At 37.3% G+C, this 15,655-nt stretch overlaps 1 protein-coding gene across 6 annotated transcripts in view; it reads right to left on the bottom strand.

Annotated features, from left to right (window-relative positions):
• Positions 1–14,633, bottom strand: part of MBNL3 (muscleblind like splicing regulator 3) — a 118,180-nt gene extending 103,547 nt beyond the window's left edge. For 3 of the 6 annotated variants that reach the window (XM_045200570.3, XM_045200572.3, XM_045200571.3), the window contains exon 1: positions 14,374–14,631. The gene's annotated coding sequence lies outside the window, so the exon portion shown is untranslated. Of the gene's footprint in view, positions 1–14,373 lie in introns of all 6 variants that reach the window. The other 3 variants (XM_024566639.4, XM_045200569.3, XM_045200577.3) reach the window with 2 other exon arrangements.
• Positions 14,634–15,655: the final 1,022 nt, after the last annotated feature.

Raw genomic sequence — 15,655 nt, 5'->3', positions numbered from 1 at the left:
GTCGTCACTCCTAGGGGTAAAAGACTGACTCCCACGGTATTGGTCTGTTGTTTTCTCTGCATTCTAGAAAAGTATAATCCAACTTTGCTCTAGAATTTTCTACATGGCTGTTTCAGCAGCACTTTCACTCAACATCATTTCACACTCTTGACTCCTCACTCTCCATCCACTGTTCATCCGTTGGTATATCCTATTCTACTGTAGCACCATCCACCAGGTAACTAAACAAGTCTTTTTCTATCAAGTTGCATAAGAGATTAATGTTGGCTTGACTTATAAGGAAATAAATGTCTTCACTGATGGAAGAGGCAGGCTATGGACATGAAGTCATGGTATGGTCCCCAAATGATGAAGATAATATGACTAGACAATGAAGAAATTATTATGTGTTGAGGGGTGAGGTTGCATTAAAATGTGAGCAAAGAATTGAAGGTGCGATCTTAGCCTGATACCTATTAGATGCCAAAGATAATACTTGCCTGGCTAGAACCAATTGTATTTCACAGTTAAATGAAATTTTGTCATAACAAAATGAAAGCACCTAGTAGACCATATACTTAGTATACAGTAACTGTTCAGTAAATGTCAGCTGACTAAATAAATACTTACTATAGGATGTTTTTATTGGGTGTAAAAATGGAGATTCAAATATTATTCCCATAAGTAAACCGCTGCCTACAGATATTAAGGTTTATTTAAAAGTATAATGTGTTCCTGGAGGTGAAGGTGGTAGTAAAACCTGCCACCCAAGAACTCCGAGAGCTGATGTCACCCTGTCTGGTCTTGCTAGCATATGGAAGTGTCAAGTGAAGTCACATGCCTCTGACATCTCATGTGGTTAAATTCTATACCACTATTTACACCAAGCAAATCAGAAAAGGACCCTAAATGATAGAAAAGCAATGGCTGTTGACTTCGTTTTCTGACTTCCTATTTCCTAAGTGTCCTGCTCCAGGAAGCTAAAAGTACAAAGTTACAGAAGTCTGGATGTGTGTGTCATTACATTCCTTTTATAGGGATCCAAGGAAACCCATGTTATTTTCACTTAAAACAAACTAACAAACAAACCTCTCATTTCAAGAAAGTTCTGCTTTCTTTTATTTTGTTTTATTTGAATTTTTACCCAACATGATGAACAATATGTGCCAGAGCTCCTCTCCTGGAGCTGAGATTATCAGGCTTTTATTCTCCTTATGGGGTCCAATCATTGCAGGCTTCCTGAAAGTGCTAATGGCTACAACTTTGGGGACCAATTGGTTTTCCTCACTTATCAGTTAGGGAAAAATCTGCCAAAAGCAATACCAACATCTTAATTTCCTTTTGGCCAATAGGGTTCTATGAAAATAAGGAATATGGTATATAAGATTATACCATAATTAAGCAAAAGGCTAGCAAATCTCTTCCTTTCCATCTTCCTTCTTCATTCTAGAAGAGTTTGTCCTTACAGTGTCATTGCCTTCCAAAAATAATTTTTATTCACAATAAATAAAATAAACTCACCTATCAAAGATCTTGAGTTCTGTGTATACCTTAAAGTTTTAAGTAGCAGATGTATTACAGAAAGAATCATAATATTTCACAAACAGACTAACTAAAGCTAGAATACTGCAAAATGAACGATAGTTTGGGGTTTAGTTTGCTTTAGGACACCTTCTTACATAGCTGTTTCTTATCACTATTAATTTGCCAAGTATTGTATAACAAAAACCCAGAAGACTAAAGTGAAAAAAGTAGCTGACACCCTAAACCAATGACTAATTTTGTTTGCCTAAAACACACAACCAGCCACATGCTTGCTGTAGCTGAAAATCCTGAATAACTCACATATAAACTTCCCACACCTTATTCCACCTACTCTATGCTACTCTGTAAATGTTGTTTACAGTGTAATAGATGCTATAGGCAAAGTTATTCTCTGGCCTAAAATCATATACATTAGTACTTTCTAGACAGCTTTAACAAAAAGAATAAGAAATAGTTAAAATCTATCACTCCCAGGATCTGGAAATGCACACAGGTTCACCTATTACCATTTTTTTTTGTTTTTATCATCATATATATAGTAATACATTTTTGGTGACAGGCCACACTTTATTATGGTGCTTAATTTGTTTTACTTCTCATTTCATGAATTGATTGTTAATCACACAACTAAATGTGTAATTTTTTTTCTATTCTTAATAAGTTTTAAATATGGTATATATGAAGAGGGAAATAACTCATTTACAATGACAGAGCTTAGTTACCAACTCATTAAAGCTGAGATTATATTTTATTTTCAGAGCAATAACTTAACTTTAACATTTAAATGTCTATAATGAAAAGCCTAATTGCATTTCAAATTTTCCAAGTTGAGAAAGCACCAGTGCTTTAAGGCTCTGGAGCATGTCCACAGAAAGAGACCTTTGGGAATAAAGTCAACATGTCCAATGATAAAAGAGATTTAATGGAACAGGGAGGAAACTGGGGGTGGAGGAAGAGGATGAAATCCTAATGATCCCACTAGAGATATAACAGTACCCCAGAAGGCAATGTTTTCCTCCCATCTAACAATTATTTAAATCAAATGAATATGCACAAATTATACAGACTTCTAAGGATACTTCTAATCTCCTAATGGATTATATGCAGTACTTCATGGAAGTGAATGTTTTTTCCTACTACTGGGCTTAACTCTCATCAGTACAAAAAAGTAATTAGAAAGGCCATGTAGCTATTATTATCATTATTTGTATAATTATCATCATTGTTATCATTATTTGTATATGATCATTCCCATCAATATCTCAGGTATATTTAACAGACTCTCACTTTATGCCTCCCATCCATAATTTTTAAATTCATTTTAATGTGTACCTTGGTACAACGCACCAAAAAAGTTGTTTACGGGTTTTTTCCAATATGTAGTAAATTTGTATATTTATATTTATTTAAAAATCAGCTTTCTTCTTGCAAACATTCTCTCATGTCACTGACCTTTTTCAATTTGTAAAAGCCAAAACTAATTTTTGAACTCTTTTAACTTACATTTAACTCATGCTAAAATAAGGTGTGATTTTTTCTACATTCAATTTTTTTTGACAATTCTTTTGCTATTAGAAGCACCTCACTCCTAGCCACCCCAAGATTTTTGATTGTTTTTTCTAGGACATCCTCTTTTGGCTTCTGATCCTTGCTAGCATTATCTTCTGTTTTGTTATCTGGGAATATAAGTAGGTAAATACATAATGCTTACATAATGTGCATCCCCTCAGGACTGCAAAATACTGTAGACATTAAATCTTATAACATACTTAACACAGAAATATGTCTTATTTCTCAGTTGATAAACACAAATAACTATTAAGGTACTTAACCAACAAAACTGTATGCCAGCACCCAAATCCCCAGCACCCCTTGCCCACTTTGCCTTCAAAAAAGGAAGAAAAAAACATTTTTGACTTAGTTTGAAATAACATCTAAAACATTGTCTTTTAAACCTTTGACAGCAACAAATAGTAAGAAATACATTTTACATCCTTAAGTACATATGTGCATGGATCTAAAATAACCGTCATCAAAATGCCTAAGCTTACTACATGATATGTTGTATTTTCTTACTATTTTACTGAATTTTGTTTAAAATAAATGCTAGACACAACCTACTAAATGGATTTCATTATGAACTAATGAGTTGTTGCTCAGCACTTGAAAAATTCAGTGATAGACAAATAGGCTTTTCTAACTTAAATATTAGTCATGACACCATAAAAGTCCTTAAGGAGAACATAGGCAGGAAAATCTCAAATACTCCATGCAGCAATATTTTCACCAATATGTCCCCTAGAGCAAGGGACATAAAGGAAAGAATAAACAAATGGGACTTCATCAAAATAAAAAGCTTCTTCACAGCTAAAGAAAACATCATCAAAAGGGAACCAACCATACGGGAAAATATATTTGGCAATGATACCTCAGACAAAGGTTTGATCTCCAAAATATACAAAGAACTGAACATGACTCCATGTCAGAAAGACAAACAACCTAATTAAAAAATGGGCAAAGGACCTGAACAGACACTTTTCCAAGGAGGACATACAGAGGGCCCAGAGACATATGAAAGGATGCTCAGCATCACTAGCCATCAGACCGATGCAAATTACAGCCACAGGAAGATACCACTTCACACTGGTCAGAATGGCCATCATAAACAAATCAACAAACAACAAGTGCTGGCAAGGATGTGGAGAAAAGGGAACCCCAGTACGCTGTTGGTGGGAATGCAGACTGGTGCAGCCACTGTAAACAACAGTATGGAATTTCCTCCAAAAGCTAAAGATGGAACTGCCTTTTGACCCCGCAATTCCACTGCTGGGATTATACCCTAAGAATACTGAAACACCAATTCAAAAGTAACTACGCACCCCAATGTTCACAGCAGCATCATTTACAAATAGCCAAGTGCTGGAAACAGCCTAAGTGCCCATCAGTAAATGAGTGGATCAAAAAACCATGGTACATTTACACAATGGAATATTATGCAGCAGAAAGAAAGGAGGAGCTCCTATCCTTCACAACAGCAAGGACGGAGCTGGAGAGCATTATGCTAAGTGAAATAAGTCATGCAGTGGAAGACAAATACCATGTGATCTCATCTATAAATGGAACCTAATCAACAAAACAAATAAGCAAGCAAAATACAACCAGAGACATGAAAATAAAGAACAAACTGACAGTAACCAGAGGGGAAGGGGATAACTGGGGAAAGAAGGGGAAGGGTTGTCAAGGAACAAGTATAAAGGACCTATGGACAAAGCCAAAGGTGGGTAGGATTGAGGGTGGGAGGTAGGGGTGGGTGGGGTGGGGGAGGATGGGGGGAATGTAGACAACTGTGCTTGAACAACAATAAAAAAAAGAAAGAAAAAAACAGGTTTTTCTAATACTGCAAAGTAATGTTGTTGGCTACACATATAGAAGTGTAAATCTTAATTAATTTTGATGCCACTAGTATAGACTGTGGTAAATGAACCTAAATCAGCTTGATATATATTTTTGGACAACCTATAAAGAAAGGGTTTGCTTAACAAAATAATAATAATGTCAAGAAGATGGAAGTGGTATGTAACCTCTTAGAACAAGAACTTCTAAGGTTTTGTGATCATTATTTAAATTCATCTGTGTTATTAATTATCAATGAGTTTAATATTCAGGTCAATAGGACATCAACTTAGAAAAACCTTGTTTGTTCTTACTCTAAAACATTTTTATTCAGAATATTGTTTTTAATTTGAGCTGGCAAAATTTTAATGTATCTTAACATTCAAATTCAAGAATATTCACAAATAAAGTCATGTTTTAAAATATTTCTTTTTAGTTCATCTGGTCACCGTATTGCTTTTAAATCTGTTCAAAGCATCAACTAATAATAACAATAATAGTGAGTATAGAGTTCATTTGTAGAGTATTTTAAACTTCAGAAAACTCCTTTATTTTGTGAACTGGTAATGACCAGCAATCCTGGGATTACTGAATATTTAAAGCATATAATGACATTTTCCAGACCCCAAAATGAAACTTAATATTTGGTTTGCTCTGCATGTGACAGATCACTCAATCCCATGAAGAAATCCAGGTGTCTGGACTCTAATGATTTTCTGTATTTTAGAGGCCCAGGTCACTCTTGCCATCCTTCACCAAATTTGGAAGATATGAAAGAAATTAAAATTTGAAGGTAAAGTACCTAGCCAAGTTCTTGAGTGGGGGTGTCACACAACCTCCTTGTGTGGAAGTATTTAGTAAAGATCTTAGAACAGATGTCTATCTTTTATAAACATTTAACATTTTGGCAAATCAAAAGTTCAGGAAACTAAGGGAGTGAAGGACAGGCCAGGAAGTCAGGAATTCCTGGATGTGAACCTAATCTTGGTCTTATTCTGTTTTTGCTCTAAATCAATGCCAAAATCTTTACACCTCAGCTGCTTTATAGCAGGCAAGAATTATATGGGGGATAAAACTGTTTCCTGGGCATGTCTCAAGTTAAATGGTTAATATTACAGCCCTTAAATACACTTTCAGAAAAAGCAAGGCATTCTTCATGTACATAATTTTCCTTCATTATCGTAGGGAATTGAAAAGGAATATCTGTGTCCTGTTAATAGACTGACCTTGAACAGAAATAATTCTTTCCATTCCTCAATTCTTGTCCATTTTAGCAATGATCAGTTATACAACTAATGAATAAATTCATTCATGTGACTTTAAAGGTTTTTAAGGTAGCTGTGAGTTGTATGTTTTCAAGCGGTTAATATTTCGCAAGTCAAGGCCCTTATCTTTATTTGTCCCCTCTCTACTGGGTCATCATCTTAAACGAAATGCCCTCTTCACCCAAGTCTGAATTTGGCAACTAATGGAAAGGTTGGTTGGTCCCTGTCAAAAGAAGCTCAGCTTTCTATGCCAGTAGGCACCACATCCATGTGTCAGTCTACCCATGCTACTCTGGGCTGTTTAAAAGGCAGAATGCGGTTTCACTTTCTCCTCACCACTTCATGATAAAAGTGCCCTGGTCTCCTCTGGTGGCACTTAATGAATGGCCCTCCTTCCATTTGGACTGTTGGCCCTTCCAACCAGTCATTAGCTGGCAGGAAATGCCCTCCTCAGCAATCACTATTGTGTAAATAGAGCTATAAACTTTGGAAAGCTGATACAATCCCAGATCCTAAAACTGCACGTGTGTGTGTGTTGGGAGGGGCAGTAGAATCTTGATTGTAAAAGCACTGGCTTCCAAATTAAACTTAACCACATGACACAGTCCATAAAATATACAAAACACGCAGTACAGTGACAGATTTATTGTAACCCTACAGAATAAAGAAAAAAATCTCTATATGGAAAATACTGCTACTTTTGACCCAAACAGCTCCCAAACAGGAAGTTAAAAGCAAATCAGCCAGCTATAGCCTCCCTAAATTATGAAGGAGGCCTATGCAACCAGCATTTCCTGTCATTGCTTCTCACCATTTATGAGTGCCTCTTTCTGAATTGTTTTCATAGCTAAAAATATTACAAAAATTTGTTTGGGGATAGATGGAAGGCAATAGTAGGGTTATTATATAATGTAGGCTTGAAAGTGAAAAATGTAACTTTTACCAAAAAATTTTATTTTGTACAGGTTACACAAGTTCCTTCAACTTCTGCATTTTAAGAAATAAAGGAAGAATAGCCTCCATTAATAAAAATAAAAGTGTTTAGAATCAGACATTAGGTAAGCTAGCCGTTACCTGCTAATTTAGAATCCATATTCAAAACCAGTTTTCATGCATCTGATTAGTCAGACAGAACTGCAGACTACAGTATTCATGAGAAGAAATATCTAATCTTAGAGTTGGTTTCTCTCTCTCTCTCTCTCTCTCTCTCTCTCTCTTTCTCTCTCAGCATTCCCACAACACAACTTATGAAACCTCAAAGTGTTTGCACATTTTAGGTCCTTTTTATCATCATTATCATCATCATCATGGTCTCCACAACACATAGAGGTATTCTGTTTTTTTCCAGCACTGTAAAATGTCAAACCCTATGCCACATTTTTTCAGCCTGTCATCTTAGTCACAAAAGGTCTTTGGAGGGGGAGTTTCAGTCAGAAAGCAAAAGCACTGTGCCCTCATATTATTGCTACACTGAATCTCTCAGTATGTCTAAATGAGACCCCCAGCCAAACCAAGTTTATCTTTCTAAGAAAGAGGATTATACATGGTAGCAAGGCAGCTAGTTGGCCAGCCAAAAGTTCAGCCAAAACCATAGGTCTTTCTCCAAAACAAACAAACAAATAAACAAAAAAGGCCCTCCGTTGAGGGTGCCTGTCGATCTGAGTCCAGGTCAGATCCTAACTTCAGAAAGGCAGCAGAATGTTTATTGACATCGCCTCTATAGACAGCTGAGGCCACTGCTGTAAGCATTCATGAAGGGGAAGGGTTACGCAGATCAGATTATGCAATACCTCCACCCACCCTCATAATTTTTTGTATTTTGAAGCCCTTAAACATAAAATGTGACCCTATAATGTGTGCTATTTTTCACTTCATACTTCTGGGTGAGCTATAAGGTTTTTCTTCATGCTATCCAGTTACTTAGGGAAAATGTTGACATAAAGAAGTTGAGAGTTTAAATTTTTTCCAAAATCATGTTTGAAACAAAATACAGACCCCTTCTTTGGGATCCTCATCGATCTCAGACATCAAAAATTTTGAAAAACATCAATGTACCCTTTAACAAATAGCACCCACAATTGGACCATTTATTGAATGCTTATTTTTCACAGGACAAATGCAAATTCCACTTAGGCACTGAGGTGAAATGTGATCTCCATCACTGTGCTGTGGGTCTTGTTGAATGTGTCTCTATAATATTTTTAATAGAACTCAGAAAAACCACTATGTAGTTCATGAATCCAGCCATAATAAATCAGCCACCTTAATATTATGTGACAATCTCATTAACTCAGTTTGTAAAGCATTAAATAACTGAGGAATTATACTATGAGATACATGCCCAAGCTAATATTATACATGGTGCTTTTGTTTGCTTTGTTTTGTTTTCCCATGTAAAGGTTGAAGACTACAAAACAAAAGGTGAAATGCAAGCTCTCTGGTTCTTTCACTCTTTCATTTTGCTAACAAGCCACCCTCCCCCTAAAAAAATCCTTGTTTGTTTTCTTCATACTGTCACATAAGGGGAGACTGCAAAAGCTCTACCTAAAGACCAACGGTTCTCTGGGCACAAAAGATAATTGTGGTGGATCTGAAATGGCAGCTCTTGTCTCTTCTACTGTGTGGACTTTGCTTTCTAGATACAGTAAAAGGAGGTACTATTCATACCTGTATCTTGGTAAATAAAAACCTATGCAAATTCAACCTCTAAATGGGCAATCAGTGTTTGACTGAAAATGAGACAGCTCCCAGTGTCCTTTCTGGATTCTGTCCGTGACTTCATCACTTTCTAAACTATACATGACACAAGACATCTAAGTCACAGTATTTCTTATTTTCATTCCTTTTTTATCTGGTAAAACAATTTAAATAACTCTTTCTATATAACTTCTTGTTGAAGACTGATTTCCCTTGTATGTAGAACAGATATACTAAATGCAACTGCAGATGACAGAAAAATAGCTGGGGCCAATCCTAGAGGCCTCATCCCAAAGTCTGACATTGCTTGCTTTTCCTTGAAGTTGTTAAAGAGTTAGTTGCTACTGTGGCCTCCAGCAGGACATTCAGTCTAGTGTTCAGTCTGTTTTGTTGTTGTTGTTGTTGTTGTTGACTTTTTTTTTTGTCAAAAAGAAATAGAGATACTGCTACCTGAAGTCAGGGGAAGGATGTTCATAACATACAAGACAAAGCTAGAAACATTGAACTATCCTTCAATTCATTTAACAAACTTTTACTGAAAGCCTACTAGGTGCTAGGCACTAGGGCTATGAGCTAAGGAGACCCAGTAACCTGACTAATAAAGAATTACTGATACATTCAGGGAAACCTGAATGAACCTGAAGAAACCTTTCTCAAATTTCCACACCAGTCCTGGGTGTTGCCAAGAAGTGCAGGATTCAATGAATTTGATGGGGACAATTTTAAGCCTATCTGAGTGATCCAAAATGGAAAACAAGATCTGGCTAATTGTCAGTCTCTAGGATGTTCCTATGTTCTAAGCCTTGTTGGAATTCTCCAGTGCCTACCCCCTGAATTTCTGCTCAGACTGCTTTTCTCAATTGGAAGCCCTTTCTTTCTGGGCTGTTGTAGTTCACCTACTGTGAGGATTTTTTTTAAAAAAACTCACCAAACTACTGACTAAAATTGGAAACAAATCTCTCGTCCTTATGAGATAACTTAATGCTGATGGATGTAGGGCTTGAGAGTGGACATATTTTAACAAGCATGCATAATTGATTCCTAAAACTCTAATCAAGCTTTTTTAAAACACTTTCTTCTGATAAAAAGTAATGAGTTTTGGGATTACTATGCTTGAATTTCTTGAAAAGCATCCTATACATAGATACATAAAATATAAACATCTGTCTATAAATAAAATAAATATATAAGTATTATAAATAAAAATCCATAAACATAGGAGAATATATATTGCATGTCATATACATCTGTATGCAAATATACATGTTCATGTATATACATAATATATATGTGTGTACAAAAATATATAATGTGCATATATAATCAGGTACATTTTGTATATCTATATCTATCAATATCTATATCTACATCACACACACACACACACACACACAAAAATCAAGTTTCCTCTCATTTCTGCTGCTTCTTGAGTTCTGAACAATGTATCCTTTTTCTGAAAGTTCACTGCCTGGAGTTGAATATTCAGAGCCCCAGCTCTTTTACTGAGCCTGGGAGACATTGCTTAATACAAATATTTATTATAGTTTATTGTGAACCCTTTTTCTTTCTTTCTTAAAATGGGAGGAATACTGTAAAAATAGGTATTTTTACATAAAACTCCAGGGAGAAATCAATGCATAGGTGTATAAATTGTTCTAAAATGACAACTAATTTGGACACACATGCATGTATGTGCTTGTGTTATGTGTATGTGCCCAGATAAAGTAGTAGTACTTTTATTTCTCAAATAAAAATACTTTTCATGCTATATTATTTTCCCCATCAATATTTTAAAAAGTGTCATTCAATTTACTGTGAAGTAGAACTAAACGATGGATTTTGTCCATAGATTTTATTTATTGTATTTTATTTTTTATTGTTGTTCAATTAGTTGTCCCCGTTTTCTCCCCATTGCTCTCCCTCTCCCTATCCAGCCCTCACTTCCCACATTCACTCTTACCCCTCCATCCACTGTTGCCTTTGTCCATGGGTCCTTCATACATGTTCCTTGACTTGACCCTCCCCTTCTTTCCCTCTAATAATAAATAAATGAAATCTTAAAAAATAAAATAAAAACAGCTCCCTATAAAAATAATAATAAATGATGGATTTATATTGTGTTTGAACAAAATGATCTGGAAAAAATATCTTTTCTGATTTCTTTTAGGTCACATGGATATTATTAACACCTGATAATGTAATTGATGCATTATTTATCCTAATTGTCAAAGCTGCCTTTCCAACATTGTCATTTGGCTATCTTAAGGCCATATATAACTGTTCAGGAAGAGTAGGATGCCAGGATGCCATGGAGCCCCATGGTTTCCTTAAGATCTAAAAGCCCACAATAATATAGGTCTAATAGTTTTCTTTTTGTTTATTGTATGGTTGGTTGGCAATTAAACTACGTGCTCCAAAAAATTTTGTTCTCATAGAAGACAAATGTCTACCTCATTTTATATGAGACTCATGTTTCTTTCTATTTTGGAAGTGAGAACCACATCACACTTAGGGAGATGCACAAAAATCCCACAAAGAAACAAAACTTCTAATTTCTATTTTCTTGAAATCACTTGCATTTATAATGAGGGAAAATCCATCTGTTCAACCTATGAGACATTGTTATGAGAAAACCCAACAGCATGGAAGAACCTTGAAGTGAAGGTAAGTGTAGCCTGCATGCTCTTTCAGACACTTGATAGTTTTAACATGTCAGTGACCATTGTCTAACTTTAATTACAGGATAAAATTACTTGTCAAACATGTACTGTAACTTATTCTTGTCTGCTGTGCCCCAATCCCTGTTTGTAATCCTTTCAGACAATATTATTTATTTCAAAATAGAAAAATCTATCCACCTTCCTGAATTTATTATAAATGTATCATAAGCAGACATTAAGTATAACATTTTAGGAATGAAAATCTTGTAACCTTTTTCTTCCTCCACTCCCTCTCATATATAAAAACAAGTGGACCTAGAACAAAATTGTACTTAAAACTATATTGTCAGCATCTGCACAGCAGCCAAGAGAGTGTCATTGTTCCAGCACGTGCAGTACTGTACAGCCTCAAAAGACAAACCTTTTTTTTTTTTTTACCCAAGCTGCTGTGATTACTTTTTCATATTGTAGAGCTGGGCCAATAATGATGAACCTACTGGTCAAAAGGATGAATTACACAAGTGCCTAGAAGTAAAATGAAAAGCAAGAGAACTCATTTGAGGCAAATAGAATTCAGGCAATTAAGGGATTGTACATTCTAATCTACTTTAAATTTTTAGGTTCTTGCAAGTACCCAACAATGTCTTCTATTTAAATTAAAAGCTGTGCACAAAATCTGCTCCTCTGTGAATTTATAAACTATTCATTTTTAAGTCAACATTTATTAAGTACTTACTTTGTGCAAAGCATTGCTTAGGTAAGGGGTGGGTGCAAGGGAATACCAAAGATACTTTGGATACCAGCTCATAATCAGAGGTTTTATCCCCCTTAAAAAGCAACTGTTGTGAAATGCTTGGAGTGGACAGTGCAGGAAAATAAAGGTACTTTATAATAGTCCTGGGAATCATTATGAGTGCTAAAAGCAGCATAAGAAATTAGAGAAATGAAGTAGCTCTTAGAAGTAGAGCATAACATGTAATCACCAGCTCTAGCCCAGAACTATATTAATTCTCTCTTGAAAATATTTTTACAAAGTCTTTCATTTATGTTTTCATACAAAGTCTCCAATCTCATCATTATATGAAACTGAAGAACATTAACTGGCCAAATTTCTTTCTAAGTTCTCCGACACTAGTTTAGCTTGTCTAGTCAGGCCCTGAAGTTTAGTATTTTCATTTTTTTTCAAAGGATGCATTTAATCTGAAGTATTTCAGTAAACAAGGCAGCAAGCACATCAGGAAGCAAAGCTTGCTGAACTCGGTTCTAAATATGTAATCACTAAAATTGAGAGAAATTGTTTTTGGTCACCTCTCTCCCTACCCCCTTGCAAAACTGCAAGTATCTATTGCTCTACCTGCAGGAACTCTTCTTTCAGATGTGAAGCAATGAATTGCCCCATACACTTCTCTCAACAATCTTCTGAAAAACTGATGCAAAATTTATTTAATAGTAAATTCCATTGTAAACAGTTCACTTCTTTCTTTCTAGGCACACTATAGCACCTGGGCAGGAAAACTGCACAGTTCTTTAATAGTTGCTAGACAATTATGACCTAAACAATTACCTTTCCCTACTTTCCAAAAGCTTGCTAAATTTAATGGCAGGACAGTCTGCCAGCCAAGTAGCTTCCATTGTCTGGAGAGAAGTTAATAAGTGGACAGGGGCATTACAATATTAGCTGGGCTATGGGCAAAAGTCCTTTTAGGCTACGTTTGGGGAAGTTTCTATAAATATGAAAGCATCCCCCCGAAGTATTGCATATTGGAAAAAATTTAAAACGACTTTTAAAAGTATTTAAACATTTGCATAGGCAAAAGAGAAAATGTTAATATAATCAGAAAAATCTGAGGTCTCTGGTAAACCTTATTTTTAGCATACTTTGCATCAGAAGGGAAAAAGAAACTTCATGGATAAATTGTATAAAGCATTCATGTCTAGTCCTTTATACACCTATTTCAATAGTCTGCTTTCCAACCACTATATCAGTAATCAGGGAAAGACTTATTGGTTAAACCAAGGATTCGAGATAGAGAAAATCAACATCATTTCAAAATTAAATCTTGGAATAGTTTTGTTTTAATTCATGCTTTCCCATGAACACAATACATGTGTGGAGATAGGCTGTGGGGATCCATGCCCATTTACAAATACTAGCAATTTAGGAACATCTAAGAAAATAAGAACTCCTTCAAAGCATACTTCCTTAATTAAACAGCAAGACAATAAACTCACTCTCACTATTGTCTTTCTATATACCAATCAACAGATTGTAGTTATAAAAACATATAGATCTAATAGAGTAATGATAAAACTACACAAGTGAATTACTTTTATTACTCATCTTGATTTACTGTTGCTTTCTTACCATGAAAGCCTGTTTGTGAATGCTAACAAATAAAGTTACCTTTTTAATAATCTGCTAAAATCTACCCTCATGCCCTTCAGATGCCAGTAGTAAACGCAAGCTGCCCAAACGTGTTGATCTAGAGCGGGAAAAGACAAGAGCTGCAAGGAAGCTGTGGCACTGCTTGTGATATAACATGACCATGGGTAAAATTAGTTGTTAAACACATTAGCTGATGATATGCCATGCAAGAAGTTTAAATTACTACATATTCTATTTATTATAGATGAAGAAATTGAAGGAAGAGAAAGTAGGAAAAAAGAAAGGAAGAACAGGAGGAAGATCAAAGCCCCAAAACTGCAACAAAGTTGCAGGGTTACTTTTCCTTCTACTTGCCATTTTGAAAAATAAAGTTTAAAAGGCGTTTTATTTCATCAGCGTCCTAGGAAGGCAGTCACTCTAACGAACCCCAACTTATCTCCAGCCTTACCTTATGCTGCTAGAGCAAACCCACAGGCTAAATGGTCCTGCTCTCAGCGGCAGCGGCAGAGGCAGTGGCAGCGACAGTGGCACATGCCATCTGTTAGCTACAGAAGCAAAAGCAGCTCTGCGCGAGGTGGCCCAGGTGCCTGGAGAGCCTTTAGCAGGGGTGTATACTGAATGCCGCCATTTTAAAGAGAGGCTCTGAAATCATTAGATATAAGCAAATTAAAGCCCGCCCCACCTACATAACTTCGTGGCTGGGACGTGCAAACGGGTTCCAAGTCAGCCGCTGCGGGGTATAAAATGCCAAGCCAAGAGACAAGCACATGAGGACGCCCAGACGGAGGTGACAATCACTCTGTTCCCCTCTGCCTCCTACCCTCCTGTACTCTGGCAAGCCTACTTTCAGGCCCAGAAGAAATAATATTTTCTTTTCTCGAAAACACGAGGACCCTTCCCGGGGCAGTTTGGTGTGCTGGGGGGTAGAGGGACCATGGGCTGGCCTCCCCCCCCTTTTTGCATGCTCTTGGTTCAGTCCGCTCTGAGCAGTTAGTGGGAGCTCCCCAGCGCCCTCACTGCGGCTGGCTCGCGTGGGGCTCCCGCCTGGCAAGCGGCTGCCATGGCAACCCGGGCCCAAACCCTGCCTGACCCGGGTCAAAGGCATACCCTCCACCAGCTGTCCCTTGGCAGAGCCCTCCAACCAACACCAGCAACCTGGGCCCGCGCCCCGCTCGCCCTCCGGGTATCCCGAGCTCCGCAGATAGGACGTTCAAAGGGGATGGCGCTAGTGAGGGGACTTTGGGCGCCAAAACGACACCTCCTGCAAAACTCTAACGACAGCCCACCTGCGGGGGAGTGGGGTGCAGAGGAGCTCAGAGCCGCCCTCAGCTACCTGGTCTCGCCACACCAGGCCAGGTAGCGCGGGGTACCCCACACTGCTGCTGCCCCCCTCACCTGGCTCTCAGCTGCGGACTGGCGGGAATTCGGCCACGTGCTGCCCTGGCGCCTGCTCCCACCCTGTGACTGTCCTCTGCCTCGTGCTAGGTTCTCCGCCCAAATTCCCCCCAAAAGTCGTGCTTCTAATCTTGCTCCGAGTATGGGCACTTTCTTCCACTAGTACTGTTTGTCGCCAAATATATTCTGTGTGTGTTTTTTTTTCATTAATGCACGGTTCTCACTGAGTGCAAGGCAGCCTTTATTCTCAGGGGGTGTGGCGCCTTTCCCCCAAACTCCACCGCCCAGCCTCCGCTGCAAAGGCTCTTTGTAATTTCATTTTTAAGGGAATGGGA

Source organism: Desmodus rotundus, chromosome X (assembly GCF_022682495.2).
Source record: "Desmodus rotundus isolate HL8 chromosome X, HLdesRot8A.1, whole genome shotgun sequence".
NCBI classification, from domain to species: domain Eukaryota; kingdom Metazoa; phylum Chordata; class Mammalia; order Chiroptera; family Phyllostomidae; genus Desmodus; species Desmodus rotundus.
This window is presented reverse-complemented; position numbering and strand designations above follow the sequence as displayed.